We start from the raw sequence: 10,509 nt of genomic DNA, 5'->3' as shown, positions 1-10,509 counted from the left end.
GACATAAGCCATGAGTTTACATCAACACCTCCAGTTCCAATCCAACACCATAGAGGGTTCATTCTACTCTTCTGTATCTGTAAGTCCTTTCCCAGCAGTGAGAAGCCTGATTCTCATGATCTGTAATATATTTGTGTGTTTGTGCAATCCCACTGTATGTAACTTACCTTCATTTCCAGGGCCACCCGCCCCGCCCCTCCCCCGCTCAGGCCCCAGCTCCCCACACGGACGTCATCCCCGCTTTCCCCTGGTGGACAGCCTCCCCCAGCCTGTGCTCTGACATCCTGCGCTTTCTTCCCCAGCCCTGGAGGATGCCGTCCTCACCCTGCTCAGTCGTCTCCCAGGGCGGCTGTGCTCCTCCCCCTACCTGTTGGGAGGGCTCAGAGCCCCTGAATGTTTGGGGAGGGAAAGAGGAGGGAGAGAGCTTAAGATGCTTTTTGATACGTAGAAGTTAATTTCCTTTCTGGTTTATGGCGTTTTGGGTCTTATTTAAGAAATCTTCTCTTTGAAATTATAAAAATATTCTATGAAGCTTATAAGAGTTGTTTTCACATTTAAGGCTTTAATTCACCTGGGCTTGATTTTTGTGTACGGTTAGCAGTAGGGACCCGTTTTTTTGTTTGTTTGTTTGTTTGTTTTTTCCTGAAATGAGTGTTTCTTATGCAGTGGATTCCAGCAGTGTTATTAAATAGTTCATATTTTGATCTATGAACTATTACTGATCTATGAATTATCTATGAAACTGATCTGCGGTTTCACTTCTATAATATGAAGTTTCCATATACGTGTGGGTCTAAGTCTGAGATTTGTCTTTCATTAGTCAGGTTGTCTCTTTCTGTGCTAATAATTACCACACTATTTTATTTACCATGACTTAATTCATCCAGGGTCCAGACAGGAAAACAAACCTCTTTAAGTATTTCAGGTAAGAATGGATTCAGTCTGGTGAACTGGGTATTTACAAAACAGTGGCAGGAATAGAGGAACAGAGGTGCAGGAGGTGACTGGCTGCTACCGCTCAGGTTTGCCACTAACTTGCAGGGCATCCGGAAGGTACAGAAACCACCAAAAGTCTCTGGAAACAATCAGTTGTCACCCGTCCTTAAGCAACGCCTGAAGGAGGCTGCACAATCTCAGTCTGCTAAAGTCCACCATGCATTTGCCCATCCTTGATAATGGAGCAAAAACATACCTCCGTTTCTCCTCTGCCTCCAAATTGTATACGAGTGCCTTTCATTGAGAATCTAACCAGAAACCTGCCGGCAGCGTCCGTGGAAATGTAGCCCCCGGACATCCAGCCCTGTGATTTAGAGGAGAGAAGGAAGGGGTATCAGGGTATGACGTGCCTGCAGCCATTCTGGCACAGATTTTTATGAAGTAGAGTCATTATTTGGCAGAAAAATCCTCTCCTTCCCTGCACAAACACACCCCTCGCTGATACTCTCATGGCTGTTCTGAGTCCTTTGCATTGCCATTCGAACTTTAAGATGATCTTGTTAAGTGTTATGAAAAACTCGGGATTTTAATTGGACTTAAACTTAAAACTTAAAAATTGGAATTTCATAGTAATTCTGGGATCATTAACCCTTTATGGCATTCAGGCTTTCTGTCCGTTAATATGATTCTTCTTTTGTTTTAATGTCTTTTAATAACAGTTTAAGACCTACATGAGGTGCTGTGTCTCCTTCACCGTATTTAGTAATTCAACAACCCTCATTGAAAAATATGTGTTAGTCACTATGCTCGTGGTGAGGATATAATTGTGAAAAAAAGAAAAATATGTATCTTCACGAACCTCAGAGAGCAAACGAATTATTATTTAATATTCTACCATGTAATAATAAGAACTATGAAAAGAACTAAAGCTGAAATAAAGGGTATAGAACATGATTGCAAGAGTGCTTGTTAAAATTGTCAGGGCAGGCCTCTGAGGGGTGACATTAGAGCAGAAAGCTGAAGGGGCTGAGTGAGCACACCATGTGGCTAGCAGAGAAAGCAGCGTGTGCCAAGGCTCTGGGGCAGGAGCATGTTGTTCACATCCACGACGCAGCAAGAAGGCCTCTGGCCGGAGTGGAGTGAGCAGGGAGGAAAAGGGTAGGGCCAGGTCGCAGAGCATTAGAAGGCATTAGGAGGCTTTGGCTTTGAAGGCTTCAGAGCAAACAGATAAGGTGAGCTGATGTATGTTTTAATACTTGCTGTGGCTGCCATGTGGAGAACAGACTGAAGGGAAGAAGGGTGGGAGCTGGAGAGACCAGCGAGTCGTCCAGGCGAGCGATGACAGGGGCCAGTCAGCGGGTGGCAGAGATGATAGAGTCAGAAGGTTTGCGGCAGATTGTATGTGGTGCATACGAGAAAGAACGAAGTTGAGCAAGGTTGCATTGTTTTTTCCTGAACAGCTGGATGGAGTGGCCGTTTCACTAAGACGTAGAAGACCAGAGAGAACAAGACTGGGGAGAAAAATCAGGTTGAGCATTTTTTTTTAACTTTATACATATTGATACACAGCACACACACAGAAAAATACACAAATTGTAATTGTACAACGTGGTGAATTTTTGCCAAGTGAACTCATCCAGATAAGCAGGTATCAGTCTCCCACCACAAGAGTAAACAGTACCCTAACTTTTACACTGTAGATTTGTTTTGCTAGTTTTTGAACTTTATATAAATGGAAACATGTGGTACATACTCTGTTCTGTCTGGCTTTAGTTAAACATTTCATTTGAGATAGTCGTCCAGGTTCTTACATGTGGTTGCCATATAGTAGCTTTCCCCCGTATGAATACACTACTGTTAATTTATTCATTCTATAGTTGATAGTCCAATTTATCAAATATTTCCTTTATAGTTATTATGTTTCATATCCTGTTTAAGAAACATTTGCCTACCTTAAGGGTATAGTCTCTTGCGTTTTCTTCTAAATATTTTTCCTAGATTTACTGCCTTTTAGTTTTACCTTGTATGTCGAGATGTACAATCCACCGAGTTGATTTTTGTATGTGGTATGATGTAGAAGTCAAGATTAACTTTTAAAAATGTGTGTATCAGATTGACCCAGCTCCATGTACTAAAAAGTCCGTTCTTTCTCCACTGTACTGCAGTAACATCTTTGTCAGAAATCAGGCATGGAGTCTGTTTCTGGACTTTGTATTGTGTTCCCTTTATTTGTCTATCCTTGTACCAAACCCACTCTGTCTTAATTATTAGAGCTTTATAATAGAGCTTCATTTCTGGCAGTGGAACTTCTCCAGCTTTGTTCTTTTTCTAGATGACCTTGGATATTAGTCTTGGCCCCTTTTTGCATTTCCCTATAAAATTTAGAATCAGCTTGTTAATTTCTACCTACCCCCCGCCCCAACTCCTGGGGCTTTTTATACACCTTCCACACGTAAAATACACACATGTTAAAGGTACAATTTGCTGATGTTGGACAAATGTATACACTCCAGTGAAGTCACAGAACAGTTTCGTCAACATGGAAAGTTCCGTCGTGCCCTTTCCCCGTCAATCCCCCTTTCTTCCCAGAGGCAGCCACTCTTGATTTCTATCGTCAAAAATTGATTTTGACTATTCTAGGACTTCATATAAATGAAATCATAAAGTATCACTGTTTTGTGTGTGACTTCTTTTGCTCGAAACAGTGTTTCTGAGAGTCACTCAGGTTGTGCATCTGTTCATTTCTTATTGTTGAGTAGTCGTCCATTGCATGACGAGACCGAAGCTCGATGATCTGTGCCCCTGCTGAGAGCCATTCGGGTTTTTCTCAGTTTGGGGCTACTATGAATAAAGCAACTATAAACATTCTTGCATGAGTCTCTGTGGGCACCTGTTTTTGTTTCTCCTGGGCGAATACTGAGACATAGAAGGCAGGTGTATGTTAAGTTCTACGAGAAGCTGCCGAACATTTTTCCACAGTGTTTAGCATTTTTACACTCCCGCTAACGAGGTATCAGAGTTCTTGTTGTTCTGTGTACTCACCACATTTGGTCTGGTCAGTCTTTTTAATTTGACCACTCTACAGGTGGCAAGTGTTTTTTCATTGCGATTTTCATTTGCATTCCCCGATGACTAATAAATAATTCTGAGCACATTTTCATGTGCTTTATTGATCTTTGTATATCATCCTTTGTGAAGTTTCTGTTCAAATCATTTATTTTATTGTTTGATGTTTTATTATTGGGTTGCAGGTGTTTTAGATATGTATTAGAGATACAGGTCTTTTGTCAGGAAAAGATACCATGAAAGAGTATCACGAATGTGCTCTTCCAGGCTGTGCTCGCCTTTTCATTTCTTGGTGATGTCTTTTGAAGAGCAGACAGTTTTAATTTTGATAGATTCCAATTTATTAACTTTTTCTTTTATGGTTAGTGTTTTTTGTGTCTTAAGAACTCTTTGCGTGACTCAAGGTCAAAGAGATAGTCTCTTATATATGAGCTTTATAATTGCAGCTTTTATGTCTAGGTTCATGATCCATCTTGAATTAATTTTTGAGTATGGTTTGAGGGTTTTTTTCCTAAATGATATGTAGTTGTTTTAGTACCATCTATTGAAACTATTGTCTTTCACCCACTGAATTCCCTTGCACCTTTTATTGAAAATCAGTTGACCATCTATGTCTCGGCTCTTTTCTCTCCATCTATTTCTAGATGCTATCCACTGATCTACTTGTTTACACACCCAACCACTTAGTCTTATGGTAGCTTTAAAGTAAGTCATGAGCTCAACTTATTTTTTCCCTGCCAGTATTTTGGTTGCAATTGTGTTAACTCTGTAAATAAATTTGGGGAGAATTAACATCTTAACAAATTGAATATTCCATCCATGAACACAGCCTCTCTCTCCACTTATGTCTTTAATTTTTTCTCAGCAGTGTTTTATAATTTTCAATGTAGAAGTCTTACTTAATTTTCTTTAATTTATTCTAAGTATTTTTCATCAACTTTATCGAGGTATAATCTACACGTTATGAACTGCACCCATTTTAACTATACAGCTCAGTGTTTTAATCAATTATGTTTATTGACATAATGGTAGACAGAATTGATCTTAATTTTGTTGCTAGTATATAGAAATGCAATTGTATTTCTATAGTATATAGTCTATAGAAATACAATTGTATATAGAAATACATTTGGTTGTGATATCTCTTTATCTTGATGAGTACCTAACCTCTATTTTTCTTTACAATATTGGCTTAAGAGACCACACCAGTCCACTATATATATAAATAAATTAAAATTATATTAAAGATTCAGATCCTAGGTCACACTAACCATATTTCGGTTGCCCAATAGCCACACATGCCGAGTGGGTACTATACTGGACAACACAGATGTCCGTCACCGCAGGAACCTGTATTGAAAAGCACTGTGTGGAGTGATGGGTGGCCCCACTTTCTGGATTTGCTTCATTGTTTGCTCATGGTGTTGTGTAACTCGTTCTAATAATCTCTGTGTTTAAAGTAAGCTGAACGTTATATGCACATATGAAAGGCTTAATTGAATGCAGATGAAACTTTTACTTCAAGACGACCTCATACGTGATGCTGTATTATTTGTACTACATTGCAAAGACCTAAGAATTGACCACTAAATTTTGCAACATGGATGCAGCTGTTGAGTGTGTGGGGGGGGGCGGAGGGGTTGGGGGGGCAAAAACTTGATAGATCAGTCGGAAGCTTTGTTCTGAAAGAAGAGCAGAGAAATGGGGTGTTCGCTGGATGGGGATCTGGGGCTAACTTGAGAGATTACAGCATAGTTATGTGCTAATAAGAACAACTTGAGAGGAAAAACCTGACAATGAAGGAGAGAAAGGGGAGAATTATCGACCTGCTCGCCTTCAGTAGGCACGTGAGAGTGGCTCTGGCAAGTGGAGGTGTTGGCTGTGGAGGGGGCGCAGGCAGTCCCACCCACAATGCGAGGAGAGCAGGCCAAGCCTAAGAAGGAACATGGGATTTCTCTTCTGACTGAGTCCATAGAGGGCCTTTCGCTGTATGGGCTCAGACTTCCATACTTCGTGTGTTCTGCTAGTTCCCGTATCTCATATGTATATATCTTACTCCCTTGCTGACATTTCTGTCTTCGTTTGCCTGACCCCTCGGCCGTTCTCCCTGCCCCACTTCTAACTTGCTCCTATTATTATACCACAGTCTCACACATCCACAATCAAGGCCATTAAATCCAAAGGGAAAAAAAAAGTCCCCTTTAAGTTACCTCAAGTGGCAGGTACCTGAACGTGGAACTGTCGAATGGCCTGAGACTTGGCCACTTCAGAGACTTTCTCGAGGGGCCTCTGCATTTGCTCTTTCCACCTTGCTCTACGGCTGGCTTCCTCTGCTCGCTCATGGTTTTGCACCTGCAGGTGGCCACCTGGCCCCACTGATCTGTTTCCATCATTTCCTTTTGACTCTCACTTCAGCGGCAGAGATTCCTGGATTGAATTCATGAGAAAACGAACGTGATTGCAGGGCTTTCCTTAAAGGTCTGACCCCTCACAGGATTGGTTGCCCTGCGCTGGCCTAGTCAGCTGCAGCCGGGAGAGGGGTCCTGCCCCATGAACACAACTGCCTGAGTGCGCTGTCCCATCCCTCAGGGCTGGGCCAGGCGTGGTGAGGAGGGTGGGGGTGGGGCGCACAGTGATTGGCATTTCCATTCTTCAAGCCGTTTGAACTGTGTGATACAGGTGAGAGTGGCATCTAAGTAAGGGAAGTGGACTAGCTTTATTTTATGGATTTTTTAAACACCTATTTTAACTTTCTGCTTATTTATTTTTTATTGGTTACATTCTATTTATCACAACAAACCCTCAGCAAGTTATTTGTGGAATGAGTGACTCTTGAAATAAATAAGAACTGCCTCTTTTTCCAGTTTTTGGTTCAAAAAGAAAATGACTATACTTCAGAAATCTCTCTATATGGGGAGGAAAAATCAGATTTTTGGTAAAATGCTGCCAGGCAGATTAGAATTCACATTCATTTACCTGCCCCAATTAACTAATAGGGTTCACCCTGAGTTCTGCTGCTGGGATTTCAAGTTATCTTAGAATTGTACAACTTTTTATGTAATATAAATATATTGAGAATATTTATATCTTTAAGTATATTATTGTTCCCTGAAGCTCAAATGCACAATTGCTACAAATTTAATATCTTTTGGAGAGTGCATGTAAATTCATTTGCGAGGCAAAACGGTTCCTTAATGCCAACGGGTCCTTTAATGTATCTGGATCCAGATGTTTTGGCCTCATTTGCTGGAGTGGGTGCAGCCTCAACCTTCAGTCCCCTGCTGTTTGCCAGTATTTAGTATTAGGAGCCGTCAGCGTCAGCGTGCATGCTCATTGGGGAAGTTGAAAAAAGGCTTTACCCTGAGAAAGGTACCAAGCGCAGTTCCTGTCCAGAAATTCTGAGGTTAAAAACAACAAAACCAAGTACCTATACATAAAGCATTAGAATATTGTGGGGACAGAGCCCCAGAAAGCAGTTTCCAGGCTCTCGGCCTCACATGGAAAGGTGCTGGCTCAGGTAGTAAATGGCCATCAACTGTGATTGGATGGCCATCAGCTGTGGCTAGTTGGCCGTCAGCTGTAACCAGTGAGCCATTGGCCACTAATATAACTGCTGTGGCTACGCTAGCAAAAAAGTGGGGGCTGGCAGGAGGATGATGGCTGAGCTAGCAAGAGCGGATTGCAGAGAGGCAGATGCCGCCAGCGAGAATATAGTGATATGACTCCCCTATCTATGGCTCCGTGGTTGTTCCTTTTTGGCTTCACCATGTCCTGCGTTCTTATTTGGGGAGCGGGACCAGAGACCCCGCTGGACGCCCCGCACGACAAATGGCGCAGCGAGCAGGGTCTCCCGCACGACAAATATTAATATTCAAAAGCAGCTGCAGTAGCTAAGAGCAGTCCTGCTCGTACTTGCCTTTTGTATCAGCTGTCAATCGAGGTCCTCAAGCACACAACCAAATCTTCATTAACGGCCATTCTCCTCCCAGGGAAGCATCTGACAAAACATGCATTCCCCAATTGGATATGCAAATTCTTGAGCAATCACAGAGAACATAAATTGTATTTCCTAAGGTAATAGGGACCACACGCGCATGCTCACAAATCCTTGCATAGCTCTGTGTTAACCTTGTGTCCTTAGATTTGCTCTATAGATTGTTGTACTAAAGACAATTTCTACTTTCACAGTCATAGCAGGGTATAATTCTTACATTGTTTCTTTTCTTTTCCATTTAAATATACATTTATTTTGAAGAAATAAAATATTTCTTTAAATATTAATAATTCGTTTAGGTAGCTCTTATGTAGTTTCTTAAGGAATGGTGGAACTGCTTGGAATTTCCTTTACATTGATATGTGTAAACCATAGAATTCAGCCACTCTGCTTCCCAGGGTAGTAATGTTCCATAGCTTAATGCTTATTAGTTTTCCATATGTGGCAGTATTTATAGCTGCCCCTGAGAATACCATGTGTGTTCATCAGCAAGGACTAATGCTCCAGTAACTAACTGTCGTACGGGAGACCCTGCTCGCTGCGCCATTTGTCATGCGCAGAGGCCTGCTCGCCGCGCCATTTTTCAGGCGGGGCGGCCTGCGGGGTCTGTGCTCCCGCTCCCCACACAAGAACGCAGGATATGGTGAGGCTGAAAAGTGACACCCACGGAGCCATAGGTAGGGGAGCCATACCACCACGGTTTCACTGGAGGCTGGGCCCACCGGACGTGCGACCTGCCGTCCGCCTTTCCGCCAACCGACCGACCGAAGACTCTCCTCCACTCTCTCGACTCTGTTCCTCTCCTCTCTTCCGCTCTCCTCAGCTCTGCTCGGCTCTGCTCGGCTCCTCGGCAGTCCTCGGCTCTCCTCCGTAGCCGCAGCAGTTATACCAGCGGCCAATCGGCTAACCGGCCACAGCCGACAGCCAATCAGCCACACCCGAGCCAGCACCTTTCCACGTGAGGCCGAGGGCCTGTAAACTACTCTATGGGGCTCTGTCCCCACACTAACACATCGATCCACTTTTAGTCTGTATTTTCCTAGTTTTAAAAATGCAGGGACTTTATGGCCAATATTTTATTTAGGATTTTTATGTCTAGGTTCATAAATGAAATGGGCCTATTGTTTTGTTTTCTTATACTATCTATTTATTGATCTTAGAATTAAGAAAAGCATCATGGAATTATTTGAATATCTTCTCTTATTCTTAACAAATTGGAAAAGATAGAGATTAGCTGGCCCTATAAGTTTGGTGAAATACCTTTAAAACCACCTGGGCCTGTAATTTTTGAGAGTTGGACAAACAGTAAGGAGTGGTGATTACCATTTTAGTTTTATGGGCTTTGGTTTCTTTAAGTTTTCTTTCTTGCACCAGAACTTTGAATAATCTTTTTCCTAAAAGTTAATCAAATTTATTATTGGACAGTTGCCAGTGATACTCTTCATTCATTTTCTTTTTGTAACCCCCACAGCCGCTCTGCATGTCTCAGTCCCCCCATCCCTCACAACCCAGCGTCTGTCTGGATGGGCTGCAGTAACTAATGAGCCGCCATCACAGTGACTAAATACACTGGGCAGCTGGGAACACAGGGGAACACGCGTGTCCGTCTCCCGGCCACCAACATCCCCCTACCCCAATGACTTTGCCACACACACTGCAAGCGAAACATTGGGTCCAGATCCGACCCTTAGCTGCAGGGCCAGGACTCAGGAAAGCCCAGGGCGCCGAGGCACCGCTTGTGCTGTGTGAGATGGTGAGATGGGCAGGGACACGCCCTGGGAGCGTGGGCGCCAGCCTGAAGCCTCTCTGTGTGGTGGGGAACCTGGGGTGCCCCACAGCGACACGCAGGTCAGGGACGGGGGACGGGAGTCAGGGCTGGGGAGCTGCCTTCTCTCCAGGCCATTCATTCTTCAGTTCATTATCAAATAGTTTCTATATGTGACGAAGTAGAATTGGATGTAGTGAGGTCACTCATAAATTGCTTCCTATCCTAAAGCCATCGCTTCCCTCCCTGACAATGGCAGCACTCTCCTGCATTTGAGGTCCATCATTCCCTGCATTTCTGGATACCTCAACTATGTTTGTCTGCCTAAACCTTGTCAGGTATTAGTTTGCATTTTCACATAAACGGGCATAAAGTTGTTCATGTATTTTCTTATTTTCAAATTTCTGCTGCATCTTTAGCTATGCCCACTTTTCCTTTCCTTTTCTTTCCCTCCTCCCCACATGAATGATCAACCTTCTCAGAAATGAGCGTATTTTGTCTTTTTGACAAACTGTGCCCTTCTTGATCTTCTATATTGTCTTTTTTTGTGAGATTCTGACAGTTCTTATTCCCTTTCTTCTTTCTCTCTGGGTTTGCTATTTTGCTGACTTCTTGGATTGGTCGCCTAGCTCAGTGGTTGTTATTTTTTCCTAATGCGTACCCGTACATCATAGCACTGGACGCTTAGGACAGGCAAGCCTTGGTCGGGGCTGTGCAGTTACATATTTTGAACATTACCCTCGAATAT

At 42.9% G+C, this 10,509-nt stretch overlaps 1 long non-coding RNA gene across 1 annotated transcript; it reads right to left on the bottom strand.

The window, feature by feature from the left end:
• Window positions 1-268: 268 nt before the first annotated feature.
• LOC141569215 (uncharacterized) lies at window positions 269-8,160 on the bottom strand. Its single transcript, XR_012492690.2, has 3 exons — window positions 7,919-8,160; window positions 6,213-6,429; window positions 269-2,447 (listed from the first exon to the last, which is right to left on the bottom strand). It is a non-coding gene; the product is annotated as an uncharacterized LOC141569215 (long non-coding RNA).
• Window positions 8,161-10,509: the final 2,349 nt, after the last annotated feature.

The sequence above is a fragment of the Rhinolophus sinicus genome, chromosome 9 (assembly GCF_057876585.1).
Source record: "Rhinolophus sinicus isolate RSI-liver-muscle chromosome 9, RSI-T2T, whole genome shotgun sequence".
Classification (NCBI taxonomy): Eukaryota; Metazoa; Chordata; class Mammalia; order Chiroptera; family Rhinolophidae; genus Rhinolophus; species Rhinolophus sinicus.
Note: the sequence above shows the minus strand (reverse complement) of the source record. Positions and strands in the feature narration are given on the sequence as shown.